The sequence below is a fragment of the Populus euphratica genome, unplaced genomic scaffold (assembly GCF_000495115.2).
Source record: "Populus euphratica unplaced genomic scaffold, PopEup_1.0 scaffold191.1, whole genome shotgun sequence".
Lineage (NCBI taxonomy): Eukaryota > Viridiplantae > Streptophyta > Magnoliopsida > Malpighiales > Salicaceae > Populus > Populus euphratica.
The window spans coordinates 292,875-299,017 of record NW_011500069.1 but is presented as its reverse complement, the minus strand read 5'-3'; the positions used below and the strand labels follow the sequence as shown (position 1 = coordinate 299,017).

The 6,143-nt window shown below is 38.6% G+C and overlaps 1 pseudogene; it reads right to left on the bottom strand.

Annotated features, from left to right (window-relative positions):
• Positions 1 to 761: 761 nt before the first annotated feature.
• On the bottom strand, positions 762 to 5,300 carry LOC105108381 (uncharacterized; annotated as a pseudogene).
• Between the last annotated feature and the right edge of the window lie 843 nt (positions 5,301 to 6,143).

Genomic DNA, 6,143 nt, shown 5'->3' with positions numbered 1-6,143 from the left:
CCTGCCCGTTTTAGATTTTAAAAGAAATCATCTTACCTCAAGGAATGAAGCAGTGTTGGTTTACAATTCTCCTCCACAGTTTTGTTGACCTGAGATTTTGTATCTCAGTGATTCCTAAAAACTTGGAACTATTTTGGCTTTCACCACACCTTTCCTGCCAGGTTAATGTTATAACAATATAGCATGCATGCTTTTGTTACCTATTTTGGAAATATAGGTCCCTCTTTCTGCTGTAGCCTTCTTTGAGCTCCTGTTTCCATTTATTTTCCTATCCTGTCCTTTTGAACCAGAATATGCTCCACGTGCTATATTTCTTATCCTTTTCATACTTGATGAAAAGATCTCTAGTTCCTTATAGGACCCTTTTTTACTCCATTGAACATTGCTTTTTACTGATGTTTTAATTGCCTTTTCCATTTTCAAGAAATTATTTTAAAAGGAAAACCCAAAAGATCTAGTTTTGTCCATAAAAACTGAAACTTCCAATGCAATCATCATATTTTGTTTTAAGCAAAATTTCTCCCCCCCCCGTGTGGGGTGCAATATAGGTTAAGTTTGGCTTTTGGTTTGGTTCTCTTCAAATTAGGCATTGGTTGAGTCATCTTGAACATATTATGATTCCTTAGTCATATGTGAAATCAGTTCTTTTAAGTAAAAGGTTTCAAATGTTATGAGATCACGCAATTTATGCAATAAAGGTTCTTTACAAAAAGAATTAATGGCCGAACTTTATTTTATTGACTGGGAAACCATGGAATACATCAAGCATAATATTTCTTTACAAAGTCAGAATTCACAGGTCTAGCTAAATCTTCTCCATCCATTCTAGACAACAACAGAGCTCCTATTAAGAAAGCTTTCTTCACCACATAAGGGCCATCATAGTTGGGTGCCCATTTACTCTGACATTCTCCTGATAAAGGCAATATTTTCTTCAGTACAAGGTCTCCTTCCTGGAATCCTCGAGGTCGAACCCTTTTGTCATATGATTTGACCATCCTTCTTTGGTAGAGTTGATGATGATAGATCACAACTATTCTCTTCTCACTTATCAGATTCAGTTGTTCATATCTAAATTTCGCCCATTTTGCCTCTTCTAGCTCAGAGTTTATTAGTACTCTCAATGATGGAATCCCTACTTTTAAAGGCATCACCGCCTTCATTCCATATACCAAAATGTACGAGGTTGCTGCTGTTGAAGTTCGAACTGCGGTGCGGTATGCATGAAGGGCAAATGGCAACATCTCATGCCAATCCTTGTAGGTAACTACCATCTTCTGAATAATCCTCTTGACATTCTTATTGGTAGCTTCTATTGCGCCATTCATCTTTGGCCTATATGGTGAGAAATTGGAGTGCTTGATTTTCCATTTAGCACAGAGTTCTATTATCATCTTTCCATTGAAGTTCTGGGCATTATCGGTTATAATCTTGTCTGGCAGGCCATATCGACAAATCAAATCTTTTTCAATAAATTTCTTTACCATCTTTTGCGTTACATGAGCAAATGATTCGGCTTCTACCTATTTCGTAAAGTAGTTGATGGTTACGAGAATAAACCTATGACCATTGCTGGTGATAGGCCCAATCACATCAATTCCCCACATTGCAAAAGGCCATGGAGATGTTAGGTTAAACAGGGGAGCTGGAGGAGCATTGATTTTGTCACTGTACACCTGGCACTTATGGCATTTTCAGACATAGTCGATGCAATCCTTTTCTAATGTCATCCAGATGTAATCACCCCTTTGTATTTTCCTAGCCATAACATGTCCACTAGCACGGGTTAAGCAAATCCCTTCATGGACTTCCCGTAATGCATTTTTTGCCTCGACTTCATCCAAACACCTTAACAAAGGCTCGTCAAATGACTTTTTGTACAAAATCTCCCCATCAAGATAAAAGTCCATTGCCAACCTCCTCAAGGTTTTCTTATTAATTTTGGATGCCCCCAGGGGATATGCCTGGTTTTGGACAAAATTATTTATATCACAGTACCAAGGGTTTCCATCTATTTCTCCTTCGACTGGGCAATAATGTGCTGGGTTATTTCGGATATCAATATGCACTAGTTGTACGTTGCATCCAAAATCTATTCTAGCCATAGCAGCTAGTGTCTCTAAGGCATCAGCAAACTGATTTCCTTCTCTTCCTAGATGGGTAAACTCTATTTCCTCAAATTCTCCAGCCAGTTTAGACAGGTATTCTTGGTAAGGTCTCAACTTCTCTTCCTTGGTTTGCCATTTTCCTTTTACTTGGCAAATAATCAGCATTGAGTCTCCATACACATCTATCTTTCTGATATTTAGCTCCAATGCAGCTTCTAACTCGATGATGCAAGCCTCATACTCGGCCGTGTTGTTAGTGCACCCGAATTGTAACTTGACTGAAATCGGATACTGTTTGTTATCGGGAGAGATTATCACTTCACCTATTCTATTACCACATATATTTACAGCACCATCAAAGTACATAGGCCATACGTCTGATTTCCTTTCCTTGACTGAAAGCACATCTTCATCAGGAAAGTCAAAGTTCAATGACTCATAATCTTCCATAGCATTATCAGCCAGGTGATCGGCAATGACACTCCCTTTTACAGCTTTCCTTGTCATATATACTATGTCATATTCAGCCAACAGAACTTGCCATCTTGCAATTCGGCTTGATAGATAGGGTTTTTCACAAATGATCGCAATAAGTCTAATTTTGAAATTAACCACGTGGTGTGATACAAGATATACTAGCGTAACCTCTTTGTAGCCCATATGAGTTCACAACATAGTTTCTCAATCACAGTATACCTAGCCTCGCATTCTGTAAACTTCTTGCTTAGGTAATAAATGGCCCTTTCCTTCCTTCCAGTCTCGTTATGTTGGCCAAATACACATCCCATTGCTATTTCAGTTACTGTTAAGTACAATATCAACGGCCTTTTTGGTACAGAAGAAACAAGCAGGGGTGGATTTAGTAGGTACTGCTTGATTTTCTCGAAAGCCTTTTCGCACTCTTCATTCCAAATTCCTGGATTCTTCTTCCTTAACAGACAGAAGATTGGATCGCAAGTCGTGGTTAATTGTGATATAAATCGAGCAATGTAAATCAACCTCCCTAAAAACCCTCTTACATCCTTCTCAGTCTTGGGAGGTGGCATAGATCGAATAGTCTTTACTTTGTCAGGATCCGCTTCTATCCCTTTGTCACTCACTACAAATCCCAACAACTTCCCAGATTTTACACCGAATGAACACTTTGCAGGGTTAAGCCTTAACCTATATTTTCTTAGTCTTTCAAATAATTTCTTCAATATTTGGACGTGATTCTCTCCTTCTCTAGATTTAGCAATCATATCATCCACGTATCCCTCAATCTCCTTATGCATCATATCATGAAATAAAGTCACCATGACCCTTTGGTAGGTGGCCTCAACATTCTTTAACCCAAATGGCATGACCTTGTAACAAAAGGTCCCCCATGGTGTTACAAATGTTGTCTTCTCCTTATCTTCTTGCTCCATTTTTATCTGATTGTAGCCCGAAAATCCATCCATAAAGAAATACGTGAGCTCTATGCTGCATTATCAACTAGCATATCTATGTGTGGCAATGGAAAATTGTCTTTAGGGCTAGCTCGGTTTAAGTCCTTAAAGTCCACACAAACTCTGATCTTACCTTCCTTCTTGGGCACTACCACTATGTTAGACACCTATTGTGGGTATTTGACTACCTCTAGAAATCCAGCATTCCATTGTTTTTCAATTTCTGCCTTCATTTTAATTAAAATCTTCGAATGAGTTCTCCTTAACTTTTGCTTAAATGGCTTGCATCCTTCTACTAATGGTACCCTATATACTACGATACCAGTATCCAAACTAGGCATATCCTCGTAAGACCAGGCAAAGACATCTACATAATCTCGAAGTAGTACAATCAACTCTTCCCTTTCTTTAGGAGTGATCATAGTCCCTATCTTCAGCTCTCTCTTAATTTCTTCAGCGCCCACATTTATGGTTTCAAGTTCCTCTTTAGCGGGCTTCCAAGCTTGCTCATGCTGCTCTATTAGTTTTATGAATTCCCTAATGTTATTTTCATCCCATTCTTCCTCTTCTACTGCTACTATATATTCTTTAAAATTTAGCCATTCATTCTCAATGTAAAGTGTAGGTGTTGTTGTGGAAGATCTGCTTTCAGGTTTCCTGAAAGAGGAAAGTGATGTGTAAATACACATTAAAAATATAAAGATAAACTTTGAAAATGCATGATCTCATTAAAAGGAAAAGGTTGGCTCAAAAACATGGAAAAAAAATCAATTGACATCTTGAGCCTCGATTGTCACTCAAAACAGAAAGGAAAAAAAACGAACAACAATAGATAATATCATAGTCAAACAAACATTGTTGATTGCATTTTAAACACCAACAGAGCTTCTTGGATCTCCCAATTCTAGAACTTCTCCCCCTTGGCTAGCTTTTGAACGAAGATCCTGGTGGCAACTTCTTCCCGCATGTGGATGGTTAATTACGACATTTTTTCTTCCCTTCTTCCAACTTCAGTCTCCTCCACAATGCCTTTAGCTTCATCTTCCTCTAGGGTGTTTATGTTCATAGAAGAGAGTTTCTAAAAAAAGTTTTCAGGTCCCTTTTCAGGTTGCATCATATATACAGCCTTTGGGAATGAAACCCTGATTGGAGGGATGGCTAAGTTTTCTTCTTCAGGTTTCCTTCCTTTAATCCTAGCCATCCTCTTCTCCCTCCTTGCACCAGCAGCTCGCTTGTAATCCTTTTTCTTGGGTTTATACCCAAGACCAAACCTTTGTTCTGCAGCTTTTAGCTTTATTATGTTAATCCTCTCAGGTTTTCCAACTTTAACATCATATTGGAAAGGAATCTTGTACTTCAAAAAGCTTTTAGCAGCCATTCTGGTGGCCTCTGAGATCTCTGATTTCCTCACCACAGTGTTTTCAGGCACCCACTCGGTATTCACAACCTCAAATAAATGAAGGTTTCCATCCCTACAGTCTTCAGCTTCAATGAATGGAACCGCCACATTCCTCACCATCGATATAGTCTCCTCAGCCTTAACAGTAACCAAAACACCGTTGGCAATATATTTCAAGCATTGATGCAGCGAGGAGGCGACAAATCCCGTATAATGTATCCATGGCCTTCCTAACAACATACTATAGGAAGGGTGGATGTCCATCACTTGCAGGGTTACTAGAAAGACTTGTGGACCCACGACTAGTTCAACCTTAATTGTCCCTATCACCTGTCTAGGTGAGCCATCGTAAGCTCGGGCCATCATCACACATGGTTACATGTGTGAGGGATCTATCAGCATTTCATCCATCATATGCCTTGGTAACATATTAAGGGCTGAGCCATTATTAATAAGAACTTTATCGATGAGACTTTCTTTGCATCGAACTGTGACATATAAGGGTTTATTATGTCTCGTGCCCTCAACGTCAAGCTCATCTTCTGTAAAATATAGATAATTGGCAGCATGAATCCTCCCTACTAGATTCTCAATAGTTGTTTGTTCTATATCTTAGGGCATGTAAGCCTCATTCAATACTTTTTGCAAAGCATTGCGATACGGCTCAGAGCTGAGTATTTAATGACATGATGGAAATCTTTGCCGGAGTCTTCTTCAGCTGATCCACTATACAGTACTCACTATGCTTCATCACCTTTAGGAACTCATTTGTCTCTTCCTCAGTCACAGGTTTATTCACCTCTAGCTCGTTATCAAAATCAATAGCTTCTTTGCCCTTAGTGTTTCTTTGTTTCTCTAATTCCTCAGGCGTGAAACAACGACCACTCCGGGTTAGTCCACTTACCTCAGTTTGGAACAAAGGCAAAGGAACTTCAATACTTGAGGTATAACCATAATTACCCGGCATCATTTTGTAGTTAATTTTATTTGTAGAGAAGGGCTTAGTGACACGACTAAAAGATTGATGTCTTCTCCCAAGTGCAGGAGTGTCGAAGTAATAAATAACTGATTAGTACTTAAAAGTGCATTTTTATCATGGTTTTATATCATCATTTTGCACTTGAAGTATCAATAACTCCTTAACCAAAGCATATTTTATAATAATATATCTAATAATATAAGATACATTTAATTTGTGGTAAATGT